General features: G+C 43.0%; 1 pseudogene; it reads right to left on the reverse strand.

The window, feature by feature from the left end:
- Positions 1-26,645, reverse strand: part of LOC124022437 — a 147,654-nt pseudogene that overhangs the window by 59,066 nt on the left and 61,943 nt on the right.

The raw sequence follows: 26,645 nt of genomic DNA on the forward strand, positions 1-26,645 counted from the left end.
TGATACCATCTGATTGATACCATCTCTGATTGATACCATCTCTGATTGATACAATCCCTGATTGATACCATCTCTGATTGATACTAACCCTGATTGATACTATCCCTGATTGATACCATCTCTGATTGATACCATCTGATTGATACCATCTCTGATTGATACCATCTCTGATTGATACCATCTCTGATTGATACCATCCTGATTGATACCATCTCTGATTGATACTATCCCTGATTGATACCATCTCTGATTGATACCATCTCTGATTGATACGATCCCTGATTGACACCATCTCTGATTGATACTATCCCTGATTGATACCATCTCTGATTGATACTATCCCTGATTGATACCATCTCTGATTGATACCATCTCTGATTGATACGATCCCTGATTGATACCATCTCTGATTGACACCATCTCTGATTGATACCATCTCTGATTGACACCATCTCTGATTGATACGATCCCTGATTGATACCATCTCTGATTGATACTATCCCTGATTGATACCATCTCTGATTGATACCATCTCTGATTGATACCATCTCTGATTGATACCATCCCTGATTGATACCATCTGATTGATACCATCTCTGATTGATACCATCTCTGATTGATACCATCTCTGATTGATACTATCCCTGATTGATACCATCTCTGATTGATACCATCTCTGATTGATACAATCCCTGATTGATACCATCTCTGATTGATACTAACCCTGATTGATACTATCCCTGATTGATACCATCTCTGATTGATACTAACCCTGATTGATACTATCCCTGATTGATACCATCTCTGATTGATACGATCCCTGATTGATACCATCTCTGATTGACACCATCTCTGATTGATACCATCTCTGATTGATACCATCTCTGATTGATACTATCCCTGATTGATACCATCACTGATTGATACCATCTCTGATTGATACCATCTCTGATTGATACCATCTCTGATTGATACCATCTCTGATTGATACCATCTCTGATTGATACTATCCCTGATTGATACCATCTCTGATTGATACCATCTCTGATTGATACCATCTCTGATTGATACCATCTCTGATTGATACCATCTCTGATTGATACGATCACTGATTGATACCATCTGATTGATACCATCTCTGATTGATACCATCTCTGATTGATACCATCTCTGATTGATACTATCCCTGATTGATACCATCTCTGATTGATACCATCTCTGATTGATACCATCTCTGATTGATACCATCTCTGATTGATACCATCTCTGATTGATACTATCTCTGATTGATACTATCCCTGATTGATACCATCTCTGATTGATACTATCCCTGATTGATACCATCTCTGATTGATACCATCTCTGATTGATACCATCTCTGATTGATACCATCTCTGATTGATACCATCTCTGATTGATACCATCTCTGATTGATACCATCTCTGATTGATACCATCCTGATTGATACCATCTCTGATTGATACCATCTCTGATTGATACTATCCCTGATTGATACCATCTCTGATTGATACCATCTCTGATTGATACGATCCCTGATTGATACCATCACTGATTGATAGCATCTGATTGATACCATCTCTGATTGATACCATCTCTGATTGATACCATCTCTGATTGACACCATCTCTGATTGATACGATCCCTGATTGATACCATCTCTGATTGATACCATCTCTGATTGATACCATCTCTGATTGATACGATCCCTGATTGATACCATCTCTGATTGATACCATCTCTGATTGATACCATCTCTGATTGATACCATCTCTGATTGATACGATCCCTGATTGATACCATCTCTGATTGATACCATCTCTGATTGATACCATCTCTGATTGATACCATCTCTGATTGATACCATCTCTGATTGATACCATCTCTGATTGATACCATCTCTGATTGATACGATCCCTGATTGATACCATCTCTGATTGATACGATCCCTGATTGATACCATCTCTGATTGACACCATCTCTGATTGATACTATCCCTGATTGATACCATCTCTGATTGATACCATCTGATTGATACTATCCCTGATTGATACCATCTCTGATTGATACGATCCCTGATTGATACGATCCCTGATTGATACCATCTCTGATTGACACCATCGTTGAGCAAGGCACTTAACCCTAATTTTCTCCCAGGCCACCATACTGACCCTTTAAAACAACACATTTCACTGCACCTACAGTATCTGGTATATGTGACAATACAAGAAATAGATTTTTCGATTGCCATGTAGTCATGTGTTGTACAGAGAGGGGTTGGGGACCGGGAGAGGAGACAGAGCTGTGTGTGTGTGCGCGTGTGCGTGTGTGTGTGAGTTACTACTGGTCTGTACATACCCCTGAGGATGTAATTCTGGTAGTTCTGGTCTGCTTCAGCTCCGACCTTGATTAGACATGTCAGTCCTTCAGACACCACAAACTCATGGACCAGGTCCTTGTCATCCTGAGGAACAGAGAGACGAGCAGTTTATGCCTGACTCTCACACATCATACAGACGACTAGAGATTGGTCATGTGCTATGAGTAGCAGTGATTCTATGGATAAGTCCTAAATAGCACCCTATTCCCTATTTTAGCGCAATAGTGGTGCACTATATAGGGAATAGGGCAGCATTTGGGACATCTATGTATGATTTAGCATAATGGGACAAGGATTAGGAAGTTATATGAGAGTGTTTTTTTGATGCCACAAATCTATAAAAACCTTGAACGACATTTAAGAGCCCTTGTAGGTTTCATGTTTTTATCTACAGTATAATAATGACCTTTAAACTTTGCCAAGTATGGGTATTATTTATTATTGTTTGCAGTAACATTCATTTACTACACACTGTATGGAAATACAAGCATTACATTTCATTAAAGAGATTTATGGTATCCGTGACAACACATATTTCCATGACAGCAAGTAAGACTAAGTATGTTGTGCGTTACTTTCACCAGGGACAAATTACCCATCATGCTCCAAGCACCTCATTTCCTGTTCTCATGGCAACCCTGTATTTTGTAGTTGCCTTAAACATCGGTTGCTAAGTGCCTGTTGTCGGCTAACAGAAAGAGCTCATCCAATTAGTGACAGAGAGGTGCTAAGAGCATTGCTGTCCTCGTTTAATGAATGGTTAGACACGAATGTAACACTCCGAGGGTGAGTGAGTGAGTGAGCACTCTTCTCATTGCTGATTTGGTATTACTGACCCAGACCACAACCCCGTCCATCTTAGATCCTGGCTAAAGTGATGGGGAAACTCTGGGTTCACACCAAACAAATTCATTACATCATAGTTGTTGAGTCTTAGCTGTGAAATAGCAGCCTTGGGCTCCTGAGTGGCACAGTGGTCTAAGGCACTGCATCTCAGTGCTAGAGGCATCACTATAGACACCCTGGTTCGATTCCAGGCTGTATCACAACTGGCCGTACTTGGGAGTCCCATAGGGCGATGCACAGTTGACCCAGTGTTGTCCAGGTTAGGCCGTGGTAGGCCATCATTGTAAATAAGAATTTGTTCTTAACTCACTTGCCAGTCACTTGCCAACACAGCTGATTGAAGTAATCCAAGCTTGATGATGAGTTGGTTAGTGTTAGGGCACAAACCTAAACGTGCACCCAGAGGGGCCTCGGGACCTATTTGTGAAACCCTGCTGTCGGGTATGATAGGAGCGATGGTTACTGTAGGCTACGTACACACCGGGATCAGGACACCAGACATCAAAATGCCTTCTGAACATAATATTACAACAGGAAGGAACTTGTTTTAACCTTGTGTATTAGGCCCAGTGGATACTGGGAAGGAAAATACTCCTCAGGAGTGAAATTCAATGTAGACAATGTGTCTGGGGAACTATGGCTGGAGAACCCCTTTAATTACTAGATCAGGGGTGAAATTCAATGTAGACAATGTGTCTGGGGAACTATGGCTGGAGAACCCCTTTAATTACTAGATCAGGAGTGAAATTCAATGTAGACAATGTGTCTGGGGAACTATGGCTGGAGAACCCCTTTAATTACTAGATCAGGGGTGAAATTCAATGTAGACAATGTGTCTGGGGAACTATGGCTGGAGAACCCCTTTAATTACTAGATCAGGAGTGAAATTCAATGTAGACAATGTGTCTGGGGAACTATGGCTGGAGAACCCCTTTAATTACTAGATCAGGGGTGAAATTCAATGTAGACAATGTGTCTGGGGAACTATGGCTGGAGAACCCCTTTAATTACTAGATCAGGGTGAAATTCAATGTAGACAATGTGTCTGGGGAACTATGGCTGGAGAACCCCTTTAATTACTAGATCAGGGTGAAATTCAATGTAGACAATGTGTCTGGGGAACTATGGCTGGAGAACCCCTTTAATTACTAGATCAGGGTAGTGAAATTCAATGTAGACAATGTGTCTGGGGAACTATGGCTGGAGAACCCCTTTAATTACTAGATCAGGAGTGAAATTCAATGTAGACAATGTGTCTGGGGAACTATGGCTGGAGAACCCCTTTAATTACTAGATCAGGGGTGAAATTCAATGTAGACAATGTGTCTGGGGAACTATGGCTGGAGAACTTTAATTACTAGATCAGGAGTGAAATTCAATGTAGACAATGTGTCTGGGGAACTATGGCTGGAGAACCCCTTTAATTACTAGATCAGGAGTGAAATTCAATGTAGACAATGTGTCTGGGGAACTATGGCTGGAGAACCCCTTTAATTACTAGATCAGGGGTGAAATTCAATGTAGACAATGTGTCTGGGGAACTATGGCTGGAGAACCCCTTTAATTACTAGATCAGGGGTGCCTTATTACACACAAGATGCATGGGGCCCTGTTGAATAACCTTCAACTCTGTGGCTATAACCTTACTATAACACGATTAGCTCTAATCTAATTGATCCAATTGGATGAATGTATTTCTGAACAACAGGCTCCCAGCTTGCTTCAGTCCTAAATGGCACCATATTCCCTATGTAGGGCACTACTTTTTACTATAGTCCTATGAGGCCCTGGTCAAAAGTAGTGCACTATAAAGGGAACAGGGTGCTATTTGGGATGGAGACTGTAGAGTTAGCATGTAGCCAACCACCCACTGGGAGAGCACTTTATACTGAACCAACTGATCTGAGCTCAGTGCTATTTCTTTATACTGAACCAACTGATCTGAGCTCAGTGCTATTTCTTTATGCTGAACCAACTGATCTGAGCTTAGTGCTATTTCTTTATGGTGAACCAACTGATCTGAGCTCAGTGCTACTTCTTTATACTGAACCAACTGATCTGAGCTCAGTGCTATTTCTTTATACTGAACCATCTGATCTGAGCTCAGTGCTATTTCTTTATACTGAACCAACTGATCTGAGCTCAGTGCTATTTCTTTATACTGAACCATCTGATCTGAGCTCAGTGCTATTTCTTTATATTGAACCAACTGATCTGAGCTCAGTGCTATTTCTTTATACTGAACCATCTGATCTGAGCTCAGTGCTATTTCTTTATACTGAGCCAACTGATCTAAGCTCAGAGCTATTTCTTTATGCTGAACCAACTGATCTGAGCTCAGTGCTATTTCTTTATGCTGAACCATCTGATCTGAGCTCAGTGCTATTTCTTTATGGTGAACCAACTGATCTGAGCTCAGTGCTATTTCTTTATACTGAACCAACTGATCTGAGCTCAGTGCTATTTATTTATACTGAACCAACTGATCTGAGCTCAGTGCTATTTCTTTATACTGAACCAACTGATCTGAGCTCAGTGCTATTTATTTTTCTTTATACTGAACCATCTGATCTGAGCTCAGTGCTATTTCTTTATACTGAACCAACTGATCTGAGCTCAGTGCTATTTCTTTATACTGAACCAACTGATCTGAGCTCAGTGCTATTTCTTTATACTGAACCATCTGATCTGAGCTCAGTGCTATTTCTTTATACTGAACCAACTGATCTGAGCTCAGTGCTATTTCTTTATACTGAACCATCTGATCTGAGCTCAGTGCTATTTATTTATATTGAACCAACTGATCTGAGCTCAGTGCTATTTCTTTATGCTGAACCATCTGATCTGAGCTCAGTGCTATTTCTTTATACTGAGCCAACTGATCTAAGCTCAGAGCTATTTCTTTATGCTGAACCAACTGATCTGAGCTCAGTGCTATTTCTTTATGCTGAACCATCTGATCTGAGCTCAGTGCTATTTCTTTATGGTGAACCAACTGATCTGAGCTCAGTGCTATTTCTTTATACTGAACCAACTGATCTGAGCTCAGTGCTATTTATTTATACTGAACCAACTGATCTGAGCTCAGTGCTATTTCTTTATACTGAACCATCTGATCTGAGCTCAGTGCTATTTCTTTATACTGAACCAACTGATCTGAGCTCAGTGCTATTTCTTTATACTGAACCAACTGATCTGAGCTCAGTGCTATTTCTTTATACTGAACCATCTGATCTGAGCTCAGTGCTATTTCTTTATACTGAACCAACTGATCTGAGCTCAGTGCTATTTCTTTATACTGAACCATCTGATCTGAGCTCAGTGCTATTTATTTATACTGAACCATCTGATCTGAGCTCAGTGCTATTTCTTTATGCTGAACCATCTGATCTGAGCTCAGTGCTATTTCTTTATGGTGAACCAACTGATCTGAGCTCAGTGCTATTTCTTTATACTGAACCAACTGATCTGAGCTCAGTGCTATTTATTTATACTGAACCAACTGATCTGAGCTCAGTGCTATTTCTTTATACTGAACCATCTGATCTGAGCTCAGTGCTATTTCTTTATACTGAACCAACTGATCTGAGCTCAGTGCTATTTCTTTATGCTGAACCATCTGATCTGAGCTCAGTGCTATTTCTTTATGGTGAACCAACTGATCTGAGCTCAGTGCTATTTCTTTATACTGAACCAACTGATCTGAGCTCAGTGCTATTTCTTTATACTGAACCATCTGATCTGAGCTCAGTGCTATTTATTTATACTGAACCATCTGATCTGAGCTCAGTGCTATTTCTTTATACTGAACCAACTGATCTGAGCTCAGTGCTATTTCTTTATACTGAACCATCTGATCTGAGCTCAGTGCTATTTCTTTATACTGAACCATCTGATCTGAGCTCAGTGCTATTTCTTTATACTGAACCATCTGATCTGAGCTCAGTGCTATTTCTTTATACTGAACCAACTGATCTGAGCTCAGTGCTATTTCTTTATACTGAACCAACTGATCTGAGCTCAGTGCTATTTCTTTATACTGAACCATCTGATCTGAGCTCAGTGCTATTTCTTTATACTGAACCATCTGATCTGAGCTCAGTGCTATTTCTTTATACTGAACCAACTGATCTGAGCTCAGTGCTATTTCTTTCACTTTGATGTCACCACACAACGTTTTATTGGCAGCCTGTCCAGTGTGTGATATCACAAGGCCTTGGGAGAGCTCCAAGAGAAGGCATGTTTTAGTGGACTGCTTATCCAAGTCTTTGACTTAATACTAGACAAAGGTCTTACAATATTGAAGAGGACAACTAAGATCACTGTAGCAGTGCTTCGATACTGGGACATGAAATATAATGAAAAACACAGTATTATCATAACCCTGAAACACATAGTGAATGACCTTGTCATATGTGGATATTTCTGCTGAGATTGTCTCCTATATTTCAACATGTTACAGTAGTATTTTATTTGCAGAGCCTCATGTCCGCTTGCCAAATCCTGCACTTTATGTTGTTCTCCTAGACGACAAAACCACCTGTGGCTCTCACACCTGTCGACGGCTCAGTCATTTAAGTACAGGAGGGAGGTTTTCATCTGGCTTCGGAGTGGGCTATGCAACGCTAGGCTAGGAGCTAGTGGTCAGGTGGGGAGTGAGGGGGAGAGGTGTGTCTTAGAGCGCTCCTCCCTCATAGGAATACACACCAGAGTGTTTCCAGGACAGCTTCTACATGCATCAATGATGGAGAGCCCAGTCATTTGGCGAAACCACTGTGTAAACAAGTGTGTACTCACACAGAGAGAGAAAGTTCCAGACACACACAGCTGGGCTGGAACTGAAATATTACACAGTCTGTGACCACAGAGCTGGAGACACTGTACCTTCTGATAACATTTAGGTATAGACCTGCAGCAGACAACATGTTAACAGGATTCTTCATCCAAACACATGGACGCACTATATTGATACAAGCTCTTTAGGGGAGAGGTTACTCGAGTGCAGTTGCGTGTGCGTGCGTGTGTGCGTGCGTGCGTGTGTGTGTGTGTGTGGTAACATCCACTTCCTCCAAACCTGACCTAGTCATTCCAAGTGTGCACAGGCACAGTGAGACGTCCTGATCTATTCCTGTATTTCTCTGTCAACATCTGTAGCTCACTTTTCCTTCCAACGGTCTCCTGAAGTGATGTTTAACACTCCCCCTCTAGCCTCCACAGTGATTCCCTGCCAGGCCAGCCAGCCCCAGTGTGTGAAGCAGGGCTCTGGCCAAGCATGGACCTGAGCACAGCAGAGTACAGCATAGCATAGCTGCCACGGAGGCAGTCTTCTCTCACTGCACAGCTCTGTTCAGATAGCTAGGAAAATATTACTGTACAGTGTATGTGTTAAGTATGTTTGTATGAGCACTTGCTGTACAAAGCATGCGTGTATGTGTGCATACACGTGTGTGTGTCATATGGGAGAATGTGTGCATATATGCATACACGTGTGTGTGTCATATGGGAGAATGTGTGCATATGTGCATACACATGTGTGTGTCATATGGGAGAATGTGTGCATATGTGCATACACGTGTGTGTGTCATATGGGAGAATGTGTGCATATGTGCATACACGTGTGTGTGTCATATGGGAGAATGTGTGATAGTTAATGATAAACAAGAGCCATTAGTAGACTATCGCTGCAGTATTAATGAATCTGATATTTTCAGGCTGCTGCTAAGAGAAAAGGGAGGGGAACATTACCTGAAAGATCTGTTTGAGGGAAAACAGGGCTCTCCTCAGCTCTCGTCCATTTGAGTTGTAGAGTTTCTCTAAAAGAAGAGAAAGAAGAGATCAGTTTACAGTCACACACAGCTGTGGTACTTTTCCATGTCAATGACTCAAGGAAAAAGCTAACTAAGCAAAGGCTTATTGTCCAAGTGATTGGAGAGATAACCCTGCATGTGTGAGTGAAACCCTGCATGTGTGAGTGAAACCCTGCATGTGTGAGTGAAACCCTGTGTCAGATTTTTACCTTGTCAGCTTGAGGATTTGATCTTGCAACCTTTCAGTTACTAGTCCAATGACCTAACCACTAGGCTACCTGCAGCCCCAGATATGAACTATAACCTTTAGTATATGAACTATAACCTTTAGTATATGAACTATAACCTTTAGTATATTGGGTCACATTTCATTAATGCACATCTTGTCCAGTAATAGTTTGGCTAGTTGCTCTGGGCCAGTTGCTCTGGGCTAGTTGCCCTGGGCCAGTTGCTCTGGGCTAGTTGCCCTGGGCTAGTTGCTCTGGGCTAGTTGCTCTGGGCTAGTTGCTCTGGGCTAGTTGCTCTGGGCTAGTTGCCCTGGGCTAGTTGCCCTGGGCTAGTTGCTCTGGGCTAGTTGCCCTGGGCTAGTTGCCCTGGGCTAGTTGCCCTGGGCTAGTTTCCCTGGGCTAGTTGCTCTGGGCTAGTTGCTCTGGGCTAGTTGCCCTGGGCTATTTGCCCTGGGCTAGTTGCCCTGGGCTAGTTGCTCTGGGCTAGTTGCTCTGGGCTAGTTGCCCTGGGCTAGTTGCTCTGTGCCAGTGAGGAATGTAGACTGTAGTTCAGAGAAGCACATCTGTGAAGAGTTAAAAAACACTTGACTTTTCCTGCTGACAGAACTGCCTCTATCTGTCTCCTATGTGCAAAGCCACTACTACCATAGAGATGATATAATACTGTGACTGACTACTACACTGACTGACTTATGCACCATAGCCAGATCACACAGGTCAGATTGCCAACACATACAGTCAATGTGTAATGCTGTAGTGCAAAGGCTGAAGGGTTTCCAAAAGAACGGGATTCGTTGCTAGTGGGTATGGTTATGAGGCCTCTTGGTACATTGCATTAGTTCCAACAACTCTTAGGCTTTCTCATCCTGTCAGGGTGTGTTGAGATCTTTCAGCATGGCATTGCATCTCAGGTGTTGTTTCTTGTCTCACCATTGGGTGGCAGTGTTGAGCAGTAGAGCGTGACTCCAGCCTACTATGACGCAGTGCTGCAGGTAAACCGTACCACTACCACACAGGCTGCTGCAGCTTGGAGAGTCTCTACTCTGACTCAGCAAAAGCTGTCACTGGTGCAGATAGCAACATACACAATACCCTACTGCAGTCTTTGCCTGTCCCCTTCAGCTCTACCTCTCTCCTCTCCCTCTCTTTCTCATCTCTACCACTCTTGCTCTCTCTCAGCCCCCATCTCTCTCTCTCTCCCTCTTTCAGCTCTACCTCTCTCTCTCTCTTCCTACATTTCTGTCTGTCTGCCTTTCTTTCTGTGACAGTCTTTGTCTCTCTCCCAAACATCTCTCAATACATTTTCTCTGTCCTTTTGTCTCTCTCTCTCTGCATTTGCCTTTCTTCTTCCTCACTCATGTTTTCCTCTGTCATGAACACAGATCCATTTGGTCTCCAATGACCTCTGACCTCTCTGCTCCGTGTTCACACTCTCACTGTTACTAAGACCTCAATAATTATGCTTCCCTCCTTCTTCAAGCCAAAGAGAGAGGCCCAGGTGACCCCTGTGCATGATCACACACACACACATGTGCACGCACACACACACCTTTCATCAAAGCAGGCAGGGGCCTCATCAGTAACACTTTGCCCTGTGGTGTCATTTATTCTGTCATGTTGCTCTACTGCCTAGCAGAAGTCATTATAACATATATTCTGTCATGTTGATCTACGGCCTAACAACAGAACTCATTGTAACATATATTCTGTCATATTGCTCTACTGCCTAACAACAGAACTCATTATAACATATATTCTGTCATATTGCTCTACGGCCTAACAGAACTCATTGTAACATATATTCTGTCATGTTGATCTACGGCCTAACAACAGAACTCATTGTAACATATATTCTGTCATGTTGATCTACGGCCTAACAACAGAACTCATTATAACATATATTCTGTCATGTTGCTCTACGGCCTAACAGAACTCATTGTAACATATATTCTGTCATGTTGCTCTACGGCCTAACAGAACTCATTATAACATATATTCTGTCATATTGCTCTACGGCCTAACAGAAGTCATTATAACATATATTCTGTCATGTTGATCTACGGCCTAACAACATAACTCATTATAACATATATTCTGTCATGTTGATCTACGGCCTAACAGAAGTCATTATAACATATATTCTGTCAGGTTGCTCTACGGCCTAACAACAGAACTCATTATAAGATATATTCTGTCATGTTGCTCTACGGCCTAACAGAAGTCATTATAACATATATTCTGTCAGGTTGCTCTACGGCCTAACAACATAACTCATTATAACATATATTCTGTCATGTTGCTCTACGGCCTAACAGAAGTCATTATAACATATATTCTGTCATGTTGCTCTACGGCCTAACAACATAACTCATTATAACATATATTCTGTCATGTTGCTCTACGGCCTAACAGAAGTCATTATCATATATTAGGTTGCTCTACGGCCTAACAACATAACTCATTATAACATATATTCTGTCATGTTGCTCTACGGCCTAACAAAGTCATTATAACATATATTCTGTCATGTTCATTATAACATATATTATAACATATATTCTGTCATGTTGCTCATAACAACATAACTCATTATAACATATATTCTGTCATGTTGCTCTAAGGCCTAACAGAAGTCATTATAACATATATTCTGTCAGGTTGCTCTACGGCCTAACAACATAACTCATTATAACATATATTCTGTCAGGTTGCTCTACGGCCTAACAACATAACTCATTATAACATATATTCTGTCATGTTGCTCTACAGTCTAACAACATAACTCATTATAACATATATTCTGTCATGTTGCTCTACGGCCTAACATAACTCATTATAACATATATTCTGTCATGTTGCTCTACGGCCTAACATAACTCATTATAACATATATTCTGTCATGTTGCTCTACGGTCTAACAACAGAACTCATTCAAATTCCATCGTTGTCCTGATCATTGTGGCACTGGAGAGTTTGATATATTCCTGACTGTTGCTGTGCTGTGCATGTGCATGTGCATGTGCATGTGCATGTGAGATTATGAGTCATGAACATAGACCCTAACACAACCCAACGCTGTCCGTTGAAACCTCTCACGTCTATGAGTGATCTGTCTATACAAACAGCTGGCCCTGATTCTATTCAGAAGGGTGAGAAACACACACAGTTTCTTGGCTGGATGGTGGACCGGGCATATGTTTGAGATTCACAGCACAGCAACAGACCTCTATTCATCATTGTTGTTTTCAGTCACAGATTAAATCCCTTCCCAGCTGAAGGTCTGAGTGTGTGTGTACGTGTATGTGTGTGTGTGTCAACCAGCTATTTGGGCACGCATAGATTCTTCCGGAGACACCGTCAGCCAGCAGTAGAGCCCAGCCCAGCCAAGGCCTAACAGACCCCCTCACCTCTCTCTCTCTCTCTCTCTCTCTCTCTCTCTCTCTCTCTCTCTCTCTCTCTCTCTCTATTCTCACTCTCTCTCTCTCTCTCTCTCTCTCTCTCTCTCTCTCTCTCTCTCTCTCTCTCTCTCTCTCTCTCTCTCTCTCTCTCTCTCTCTCTCTCTCTCTCTCTCTCTCTCTCTCTCTCTCTCTCTCTCTCTCTCTCTCTCTCTCTCTCTCTCTCTCTCTCTCTCTCTCTCTCTCTCTCTCTCTCTCTCTCTCTCTCTCTCTCTCACCAACACACACGTCAGACAGCACTAGTCCACCAGCAGAGAATTAGACAACACCCAACCCCCACAGAAAAGCCTTAACGCAAGCACTTCGCACATCGTGCATACACACACCAGGCATACACGCACACACACACCACGCATACACGCATACACACCATGCATACACGCCACACATACACACACCAGGCATACACGCACACACCACGCATACACGCATACACACCATGCATACACGCCACACATACACACACCAGGCATACACGCGCACACACACCACGCATACACACACACACACCACGCATACACACACACACACCACGCATACACACACACACACACCACGCATACACACACACACACCACGCATACACACACACACACCACGCATACACAAACACACACACCACGCATACACGCACACTCACACACACACACCACGCACACACACACACACACACACACACACACACACACACACACACACACACACACACACACACACACACACACACACACACACACACACACACACACACACACACACACACACACACACACACACACCATGCATACACACACACACACACACACGCACACACACCCACACCATGCATACACACACCACACACCACACATACACACACACACCACGCGTACACATGCACACACACCATGCTTACACGCACACACACACACCACGCATACACACACACGAGCGCACACACACAGCACACACATACACACGCACGTACATACACACTGTTGAGGAAAACTATGATTTGCTGGGTAGTTGCAAAAGGATTCTTCAGTTGGTCAGTGGTTCAGTTGGTCTGTGGTTTCCAGAACACATGTTGAGGGATGTATTGAGTGGCATGTTGTGGGACTGACTGGGTTGTGTTCCAGAACACATGTTGAGGGATGTATTGACTGGGTTGTGTTCCAGAACACATGTTGTGGGATGTGACTCGGCTGTGTTCCAGACACATGTTGAGGGATGTGTTCCAGAACACATGTTGAGGGATGTATTGACTGGGTTGTGTTCCAGAACACATGTTGTGGGATGTGCTGACTCGGCTGTGTTCCAGAACACATGTTGAGGGATGTATTGACTGGGTTGTGTTCCAGAACACATGTTGAGGGATGTATTGACTCGGCTGTGTTCCAGAACACATGTTGAGGGATGTATTGACTGGGTTGTGTTCCAGAACACATGTTGTGGGATGTGCTGACTCGGCTGTGTTCCAGAACACATGTTGAGGGATGTATTGACTGGGTTGTGTTCCAGAACACATGTTGAGGGATGTATTGACTGGGTTGTGTTCCAGAACACATGTTGTGGGATGTATTGACTGGGTTGTGTTCCAGAACACATGTTGTGGGATGTATTGACTGGGTTGTGTTCCAGAACACATGTTGAGGGATGTATTGACTGGGTTGTGTTCCAGAACACATGTTGTGGGATGTGCTGACTCGGCTGTGTTCCAGGACACTCAGCCCTGTTCACATTCACTCAGGGAGCCAGTCTGTGAATATGGCCTATATCTGATGATGATGATGCACCCTGGGTAGACACAGGGTGGACCAACACAATACAATCCAGGCCAGTAGAACTCTCTATCTTCCATGCTGTAGAGATCTAGATTATGATGGAACACAGGGCTGGAGTGTTCCATCAGTAGAACTTTCTTTCTTCCATCCTGTAGAGATCTAGATTATGATGGAACACAGGGCTGGAGTGTTCCATCAGTAGAACTCTCTTTCTTCCATGCTGTAGAGATCTAGATTATGATGGAACACAGGGCTGGAGTGTTCCATCAGTAGAACTTTCTTTCTTCCATCCTGTAGAGATCTAGATTATGATGGAACACAGGGCTGGAGTGTTCCATCAGTAGAACTCTCTTTCTTCCATCCTGTAGAGATCTAGATTATGATGGAACAGGGGCTGGAGTGTTCCATCAGTAGAACTCTCTTTCTTCCATCCTGTAGAGATCTAGATTATGATGGAACACAGGGCTGGAGTGTTCCATCAGTAGAACTCTCTTCCATCCTGTAGAGATCTAGATTATGATGGAACACAGGGCTGGAGTGTTCCATCAGTAGAACTCTCTTTCTTCCATGCTGTAGAGATCTAGATGATGATGGAACACAGGGCTGGAGTGTTCCATCAGTAGAACTCTCTTTCTTCCATGCTGTAGAGATCTAGATGATGATGGAACACAGGGCTGGAGGAGAGGAAACACACATGCAGAAACATTCAACTCCCTATACGGCTGAGATCGGGACACAGATGACTCCTGGTCTTTTAAAAGAGTGTGTCCCAGTGACCTACTGGTTTTAACACCCACCTGATATAAATCTGCAGTGAAGTGAGGAAGTATTTACAGGGGCACACCGATACGCGGCCGTATGCATCATGGTAAAGAAATATCACATACCCAAAAAATGATGTTGACTGTACGATGTTGGACAGGGGAATGTTCCCATGTTGACTCAACATGAGAAAATGATGTTTACTGTACGATGTTGAACAGGGGAATGTTCCCATGTTGACTCAACATGAGAAAATGATGTTTACTGTACGATGTTGAACAGGGGAATGTTCCCATGTTGACTCAACATGAGAAAATGATGTTTACTGTACGATGTTGAACAGGGGACTGTTCCCATGTTGACTCAACATGAGAAAATTATGTTTACTGTACGATGTTGGACAGGGGAATGTTCCCATGTTGACTCAACATGAGAAAATTATGTTTACTGTACGATGTTGAACAGGGGAATGTTCCCATGTTGACTCAACTTGAGAAAATGATGTTTACTGTACGATGTTGAACAGGGGAATGTTCCCATGTTGACTCAACATGAGAAAATGATGTTTACTGTACGATGTTGAACAGGGGAATGTTCCCATGTTGACTCAACTTGAGAAAATGATGTTTACTGTACGATGTTGAACAGGGGAATGTTCCCATGTTGACTCAACATGAGAAAATGATGTTTACTGTACGATGTTGAACAGGGGAATGTTCCCATGTTGACTCAACTTGAGAAAATGAGGCAAAGGGGAAATGTTGTTGTCATACAGACGGTTGGGGTCTACAGTAAGTCAGTCTACTGGCTACTGTTTCACTCCTTACATCACCAAAGAGTCCTGTAAAGTTGAGCTGGATGTCAGGAGACAGTGGACAAGTTCTCCCCTGATGATATGAGTGTTGTAGGGAACAACATTGATTTATTTTCAGTATCCATGGCAACATAATCCTACCACATTCCCAGCATGCTCTTCTTTCAGAAGGAGATCTGGCCCCATTTCTAAGATAATATGGGCAGGGAGGACCTGATCCTAGATCAGTGCTCCTACTCTGAGATGCTTTGTGAACACAGGCCCTTATGGCAGGTAGTATGTCGTGCAAGTAAATCAGCAGATTCATCAGTCTCTCTGCCAGTCGGCACCATGCCCCCATCACCGTCCCTATCACCATGTTCTGCTGCAGTAGGGGCACTGCCTGTCCTGATGACTCTCCTCTTTAGTCTACACCATGTGTGGGAAAATCAAAGCCTCCTGAGGCATGCAGGTTTCGGCAGGTTTCGACAGGTTCGTAACCATGGTGACGATGATTCAGAGTTGAGATGTGGGATCTGATCACTGGAGGGTGGAGAGGGGGGAACAGTTATGTAGGTTACTCATCACACTGTTCCCCTTGCTAAAACGATGAACATGATTAACATCCTAGCTCCACTTTCATGTTAGAGTGTTGCTGGTGAATCAACCGTCTGGATTTCCAGTCAGACATTCATTGTGTTTTATTCTTGGATGTAAGATGGTTATCTGCTCATTCACTTTGCTAAATAAATAAATAAACTTTGCTAAGTAATATATATATTTATTTAAATAGATAAATAAATAAATAACCAGGGTGGCAGTAGTGACGTTGCGCCACTCGGGAGGCCACTTGATGATCCACTTCCTGATTCCACTTCATGCTACAACAAGGACAGTGATTTTCCTCATCAGCCAGGAGGCTGCCAGAGTTTTAGCACTAATCCTAGAGGAGTATGTTTTAGGAGGGGGGGCAGAGGGGCCAGACGCCAAGCCAATCAGAGATGGCATGGTAGTCAACATTCCTCCCCAGTGTATCAGTGGCGTTTGCACAAAGGCTCTGTGCGCCTCATCTCAGGCCTGAAGTCCGGCCTGCAATAAAACTGTCAGGGAGTTATTCCTGCCCGCCACAAAATGAAGCCCTTCTGCAGAAACAGACAGCTCTTTCCCCTGTCCGCAGTCCGCACACCGGCGCGCCTCCCAAAGAGGCCCTCCTTTAATGAGAAATAGCTCAGCTCAGATTAGTTCCATACCAGCTGGCACAGATAAGTGCCCACAAAGTATGGTCCTTTTTTTTAAACATCACTGTATTTGAGAAGAGGGAGAAGAAGAAAAACACAAAGTGGAACAGAGAGGAAACTAGGTATTCTGTTGAATGGGAATGGAACTGGACCCCGACTCTGGAATCCTGTTAGCTTCAAAACCTTCTTCTTCCCAGAGAGAAGACGGCTCAGACTTCAGCATCGATGGGCTGATTCATTTGTCATTCAGATGAAATACCAATGGGAGGCAAACAACTGGTATACAGCCAGACAGTCATATAGAGTCATTTAGTCATATAGAGTAAGTTATACTGTAAGCCTTTAAGGGAGTCTGTTAAATGACCAAAATATAAAAATATACAGTACCTTCTGAATCCTGATGACCTTACTATGGAGTCTGTTGTGAGTGACCGAGGTTCAAACCCAGGAACTCCCGTGCACCACAAAACCGTGTTAGCCTGTTAGCTAAAGCCTTATAGAGTCTTATAGATCTTAGGCACGGTTACTCATTATGTGAGAATTATTAACTGAACCCCTAATTATACACTGGCAACGTGAAACTAGTACCTCACTGACAGAGAAAGAGAGAGAGAGATAGAGAGAAAGCAAGGCAGAGAGAGAGAGATAGAGATAGAGAGAGATAGAGATAGATAGATAGATAGATAGATAGATAGATAGATAGATAGATAGATAGATAGATAGATAGATAGATAGATAGATAGATAGATAGAGAGAGAGAGAGAGAGAGAGAGAAGAGAGGGAGAGAGAGAGAGAGAGAGAGAAAGCAAGGCAGAGAGAGAGAGATAGAGATAGAGAGAGAGAGAGAGAGAGAGAAAGCAAGGCAGAGAGAAAGAGATAGAGATAGAGAGAGAGATAGAGAGAGACAGAGAGAGAGAGAGAGAGAGAGAGAGAGAGAGAGAGAGAGAGAGAGAGAGAGAGAGAGAGAGAGAGAGAGAGAGAGAGAGAGAATGAGCAATGATAGGGTGCAGCTGGGGTCATCAACCCCATTCCTGACATTTCAGTCTTGCCTCGTACCTGAGGCTTCTTTCACATACAATCTTTGAGCAGGTAAAACCTGATTACTGAATAAGATGAAAGCTGTATCACTTTTATAATGTTCTGTATCCTGCAGCTGTGTGCCTTTGTCCAACTAACCTCTGTCAGTGGATGGTACTGGAACAGCCACAGGGATGTTCTGATCTCAAAATGACAATAATTACTGAGGTAGTAAAATATGAATGGCTATAATCACCTAGAATCTCCTCCCTTTTCCGTGGGGAGAGAGAGGAATGATGTTCTGGGCTTTGACACAGAGGCAAGCCAGGAATCTACAGGGTTAGTCCTCCCACCCCAAGAACCGACAAACCAACAGACAGATACACAGACAGACAGACACCTCTGGACCAGTGCTGTCTCAAAACTGGAGGAGAACCTTTCACAAACAGATTTTCACAACTTCTGGTTGTCATAACCAATATCCAAGAATCATTTCTGTAGACAGTCATGTGACATGTTCACTTTTTTTTATTATGAAGTCTAAACGCGATGCCCTTAACTTCCTGTCTTGATCCATCTCATTGTTAGAGAACTGGTAGATGTATGAGCATCTTCTGTTGGTCTAACGATGAACTCAATATACCTGCCCTCTTTCCTTCCACAAGAACATCCACTCCCTCGCTTTCAGCCTTTATTACCAACGACTCCATCGAATGTAAAGGATGACAAGCACTGCTCAGGCTTTAAACAGCAGAACACATAAACCATATCCAAGGGCCAGCCAAGAAACCCACAAAGACCCCACTGGGTCAGACAGACCTAAGAACGCAGCTTTCAGGAGAGCTCTCAGCCAAGAGGATGGTGTGGAGAGATTGAGAGAATGATGCAACAAATGGGCCCTGTTTACAACGTATAGTAGTCTGGGTAGGGAAGCACATCTGAGCCATTGAGACAGCAATAGAACTGACCTACTGTATATACCAGAGGAGGCTGGTGGGAGAAGCTATAGGAGGACGGGTTCATTGTAACGGTTGGAATGGAATGAATGGAACGAAGTCAAAAAGTGGTTTCAATATGTTTGATGTGTTTGATACGTTCCATTAATTCCATTCCAGTTATTACAATGAGCCCATCCTCCTATAGCTCCTCCCACCAGCCTCCACTAGTATAGACTTATGACCGTATGAACTCACACTAGGACAGACAAACACAACACAGTGTATTTACTCTAGCTGGGGCACAAGACAGACACACAGACAGACACACTGGCTTCATAGGAGACAGACAGACAGACTGGGTTCATAGGAGACAGACAGACAGACAGGTTTCATAGGAAACCGACAGACAGACAGGTTTCATAGGAGACAGACAGACAGACAGGTTTCATAGGAGACAGACAGACAAACTGGGTTCATACGAGACAGACAGACAGACAGACAGACAGACAGACAGACAGACAGACAGACAGACAGACAGACAGACAGACAGACAGACAGACAGACAGACAGGACAGACAGACAGACAGACAGACAGACAGACAGGTTTCATAGGAGACAGACAGACAGACAAACTGGGTTCATAAGAGACAGACAGACAGACAGACAGACAGACAGACAGACAGACAGACAGACAGACAGACAGACAGACAGACAGACAGACAGACAGACAGACAGACAGACAGACAGACAGACAGACAGACAGACAGACAGACAGACAGACAGACAGACAGACAGACAGACAGACAGACAGACAGACAGACAGACAGACAGACAGGATTCATAGGAGACGGACAGACAGACTTGTTTCATAGGAGACAGACAGACAGACTTGGTTCATAGGACACAGACAGACAGACTTGGTTCATATGAGACAGACAGACAGACAGACAGACAGACAGACAGACAGACAGACAGACAGACAGACAGACAGACAGACAGACAGACAGACAGACAGACAGACAGACAGACAGACAGGTTACATAGGAGACAGGGTCAGCACACCTGTCACTTGTAAAATGGCAGATATTTTATTCGGTGCCACTGATTGGACAGATGTTATCCTTAGAGAAGGCACTGTAGCCTATAAACCCCATCTTGTTTGGGATAAAAATGACAAGCAGGTAACCAACTTTCAGGGGTTTCTAGGGCTATGATGATGTTGGAGGTTGTGACGACAGTGGCCTATTCTATTGTGAGGTGACTGACTCACTAGTTATTTAGGGCAATCTCTGGAAACAGAGTACAAACTAATTTGGGTTTGATAGCCTATCCACTTGAGCCCTAGCACAACAACTGCTGAGTACATGTGGGAGTATGCTAGTTAGTATCTACCACATTCAGCTGCCACACAGCATCACCTCCCACCGCTGTTGACTAATCGCTGGTGTGTGGTGATACTACTGCCTCCATGATATACCATACTGCCTAGTCCATGATATACCATACTGCCTAGTCCATGATATACCATACTGCCTAGTCCATGATATACCATACTGCCTAGTCCATGATATACCATACTGCCTAGTCCATGATATACCATACTGCCTAGTCCATGATATACCATACTGCCTAGTCCATGATATACCATACTGCCTAGTCCATGATATACCATACAGTCTACCATGATATACCATTTGCCTAGTCTAGACATACCATACTGCCTATTGTGTCCATGATATACCATACTGCCTAGTCCACATACCATACTCCATGATATAGACTAGTCCATGATATACCATACAGTCTACTCCATGATATACCATATCCACTACTCCATGCATAACATACTGCCTAGTCCATGATATAGTTAGTATACTACTCTGAACATTGAGCCTAGTCCATACCGCTGTCTATAACGCTGTGTGTGTGACATATACTGCCTAGTCCATGATATACCATACTGCCTAGTCCATGATATACCATAGGTCTCCTAGTCCATGATATCCACTGATAGTCCATACATCGACCTACTGCCTAGTCCATGATATACCCTGCCAGTCCATGATATACCATAATGCCTAGTCCATGATATACCATACTGCCTAGTCCATGATATACCATACTGCCTAGTCCATGATATACCATACTGCCTAGTCCATGATATACCATACTGCCTAGTCCATGATATACCATACTGCCTAGTCCATGATATACCATACTGCCTAGTCCATGATATACCATGATATGCCATGATATAGCTCCTACTCCATGATATACCATACAGCCTCTCCATGATATACCATACTGCCTAGTCCATGATATACCATACTGTCTGTCCTGATATACCATACTGTCTCCATGATATACCATACTGCCTACTCCATGATACCATACTGCCCATTACTAGTCCATGATAACCATCACTGCCTACTCCATGATATACCATACTGCCTACTCCATGATATACCATACTGCCTATCCATGATATACCATGATATACCATACTCCATGATATACCATAATGCTCCTCCATGATATACCATACTGCCTACTCCATGATATACCATACTGCCTACTCCATGATATACCATACTGCCTTAGTCCATGATATACCATACTATGCCTACTCCATGATATACCATAATGCCTACTCCATGACTATACCATGCCTACTCCATGATATACCATACTGCCTAGCCATGATATACCATAATGCCTACTCCATGATATACCATATGCCTACTCCATGATATACCATACTGTCTACTCCATGATATACCATACTGCCTTAACTGCCTACTCCATGATATACCATACTGCCTACTCCATGATATACCATACTGCCTACTCCATGATATACCATACTGCCTACTCCATGATATACCATAATGCCTACTCCATGATAACCATACTGCCTACTCCATGATATACCATACTGCCTACTCCATGATATACCCTTGTACTGCCTACCATGATATACCATACTGCCTACTCCATGATATACCATACTGCCTATCCATGATATACCATACTGCCTACTCCATGATATACCATACTGCCTACTCCATGATATACCATACTGCCTACTCCATGATATACCATACTGCCTACTCCATGATATACCATACTGCCTACTCCATGCTTAGTCCGATGAATACCAAATGCCTACTCCATGATATATTCCATACTGCCTACTCCATGATATACCATACTGCCTAGTCCATGATATACCATACTCTACTCCATGATATACCATACTGTCTACTCCATGATATACCATACTGCCTACTCCATGATATACCATACTGCCTACTCCATATACCATACTGCCTAGTCCATGATATACCATACTGCCTAGTCCATGATATACCATACTGCCTACTCCATGATATACCATACTGCCTACTCCATGATATACCATACTGCCTACTCCATGATATACCATACTGCCTACTCCATGATATACCATACTGCCTACTCCATGATATACCATACATGCCTACTCCTGGATGACATGATACCATACTCCATGATATGCCATTGCCAGTCCATGATATACAGCCTACTCCATGATATGCCATATGCCTACTCCATATATACCATACTATAGTCCATGATAACCTAGTCCATGATACCATTATGCCTACTCCCATACCATACTGCCTACTCCATGATATACCATACTGCCCACTCCATGATATACCATGATATACCATAATGCCTACTCCATGATACCATACTGCCTACTCCATGATATACTATACTGCCTACTCCATGATATACCATACTGCCTACTCCATGATATACCATACTGCCTACTCCATGATATACTCATACTGCCTACTCCGTGGATATACTATACTGCCTACTCCAGATATACCATACCGCCTACCATATACGGATAGGGGCCTACTCCTCATACCTAGGCTCTGATCAGGATATACTATACTGCCTACTCCGTGATACTATACTGCCTACATACTATACCGTGACTTCCTATACTGCCCATCCGTGGACTTACTATACTGCCTACTACTAATACCTACTTACCTACTCCATAATATATCCGTGGACATATACTGCCTACTCCATGATATACCATACTGCCTACTCCATGATATCATACCATACCATGCCTACTCCATGATATCCATGATATACCATACTGCCTAGTCCATGATATACCATACAGCCTACTCCATGATATACCATACTGCCTACTCCATGATATACCATACTGCCTACTCCATGATATACCATACTGCCTACTCCATGATATACCATACTGCCTACTCCATGATATACCATACTGCCTACTCCATGATATACCATACTGCCTACTCCATGATATACCATACTGCCTACTCCATGATATACCATAATGCCTACTCCATGATATACTATACCGCCCACTCCATGCTATACCATAATGCCTACTCCATGATAAACCATACTGCCTAGTCCATGATATACCATACTGCCTACTCCATTATATACCATACTGCCTTAGTCCATGATATACCATACTACCTACTCCATAATATACCATAATGCCTACTCCATGATATACCATACTGCTTACTCCATGATATACCATACTGCCTCGGCCATGATATACCATAATGCCTACTCCGTGGATATAATATACTGCCTACTCCGTGGATATACCATACTGCCTACTCCAGGATATACCATAATGCCTACTCCATGATATACCATACTGCCTACTCCATGATATGCCATACTGCCTAGTCCATGATATACCATACTGCTTACTCCATGATAAACCATTATGCCTACTCCATAATATATCATACTGCCTACTCCATGATATACCATACTGCCTAGTCCATGATATACCATACAGTCTAGTCCATGATATACCATACAGTCTAGTCCATGATATACCATACTGCCTACTCCATGATATACCATACTGCCTACTCCGTGGATATACTATACTGCCTAGTCCATGATATACCATACTGCCTAGTCCATGATATACCATACTGCCTACTCCATGATATACCATACTGCCTAGTCCATGATATACCATACAGTCTACTCCATGATATACCATACTGCCTAGTCCATGATATACCATACAGTCTACTCCATGATATACCATACTGTCTACTCCATGATATAACATACTGCCTACTCCATGATATACCATACTGCCTAGTCCATAATATACCATACTGCCTAGTCCATGATATACCATACTGCCTAGTCCATGATATACCATACAGCCTACTCCATGATATAACATAATGCCTACTCCATGATATACCATACTGCCTAGTCCATGATATACCATACTGCTTACTCCATGATAAACCATTATGCCTACTCCATGATATACCATACTGTCTACTCCATGATATACCATACTGCCCACTCCATGATATACCATACTGCCTAGTCCATGATATACCATAATGCCTAGTCCATGATATACCATACTGCCTACTCCATGATATACTATACTGCCTAGTCCATGATATACCATACTGCCTACTCCATGATATACCATACTGCCTACTCCATGATATACCATACTGCCTACTCCGTGGATATACTATACTGCCTACTCCGTGGACATACTATACTGCCTACTCCAGGATATACCATACTGCCTACTCCGTGGATATACTATACTGCCTACTCCATGATATACCATACAGCCTACTCCTATACTGCCTACTCCATGACTTACCATACTGCCTACTCCATGATATACTATACTGCCTACTCCGTGACTTACTATACTGCCTAGTCCGTGGACTTACTATACTGCCTACTCCATGATATACCATACTGCCTACTCCATGATATACCATACTGCCTACTCCATGGATATACCATACTGCCTACTCCATGGATATACCATACTGCCTTCTCCATGATATACCATACTGCCTATTCCATGGATATACCATACTGCCTACTCCTTCCATGATATACCATACTGCCTACTCCGTGGATATACTATACTCCTGATATACCATACTGCCTACTCCGTGGATATACTATACTGCCTACTCTGTGGATATACCATACTGCCTACTCCGTGGATATACTATACTGCCTACTCCGTGGATATACCATACTGCCTTCTCTGTGGATATACTATACTGCCTATTCCATGGATATACTATACTGCCCACTCCGTGGATATACCATACTGCCTTCTCCGTGGATATACTATACTGCCTATTCCATGGATATACTATACTGCCTACTCCGTGGATATACCATACTGCCTACTCCGTGGATATACTATACTGCCTACTCCGTGGATATACTATACTGCCTACTCCGTGGATATACTATACTGCCTACTCTGTGGATATACTATACTGCCTACTCCGTGGATATACTATACTGCCTACTCCGTGGATATACTATACTGCCTACTCCGTGGATATACTATACTGCCTACTCCGTGGATATACTATACTGCCTACTCCGTGGATATACTATACTGCCTACTCCGTGGATATACTATACTGCCTACTCTGTGGATATACCCGTATTGTACTCTGTTACTGTACTGTACTGCCCACTCATGACCTTTAACACAGTGGTCCGAGATGGTTGCTCAGAGCTCAGTCCCTGTCTGGATTTAGCCCTGTTGTGGAGCCTATCCTACTGGGCAGTCTGGGCAGCCTGGGCCACAGAGTCTGTGTGAGAGAGGTGAGTGTGGTTGGCCTCTAAGCCTGAGGTCAGCCAGAAACATCTGGGATAGAGTGGGAGAGAGCGAGAGAGTGATGGACAGAGAGAAAGAGGGGGAGAGAGAGCCACAGCACTGCCTGCCATGGCAAAAACACAACTAGTCCCATCTTTGTTCTCCTGGTATTTTTATGACAACGCATCAGGTTCATGTGCAATGGGCCCTCTATTGTCACGAAATACAGAGCTGCAGAAACAAGCATCTCTCCCTCTGCCTCTTTCATCTCTCTCTCTCTCTCTCTCTCTCTCTCTCTCTCTCTCTCTCTCTCTCTCTCTCTCTCTCTCTCTCTCTCAATTCAATTCAATTCAATTCAATGGCCTTTATTAGCATGGGAAGCATATGTTTACATTGCCAAAGCAAGTGAAATGGATAAACAAAAGTGAAATAAACAATAAAATGTGAACAGTAAATATTACACTCACACAAGTTACAAAATAATAGACATTTAAATGTGAGTGTGTCTATATACAGTGTTGTAGCAAAATAGTACAAAAAGGAAAATAAATAAAAATAGGTTGTATTTACAATGGTGTTTGATCTTTACTGATTTCCCTTTCCTTGTGGCAACAGGTCACAAATATTGCTGCTGTGATGCACACTGTGGTATGTCACCCAATAGATATGGGAGTTTATCAACATTTGATTTGTTTTCTTATTCTTTGTGG

This window comes from Oncorhynchus gorbuscha, unplaced genomic scaffold (assembly GCF_021184085.1).
Source record: "Oncorhynchus gorbuscha isolate QuinsamMale2020 ecotype Even-year unplaced genomic scaffold, OgorEven_v1.0 Un_scaffold_1389, whole genome shotgun sequence".
Classification (NCBI taxonomy): domain Eukaryota; kingdom Metazoa; phylum Chordata; class Actinopteri; order Salmoniformes; family Salmonidae; genus Oncorhynchus; species Oncorhynchus gorbuscha.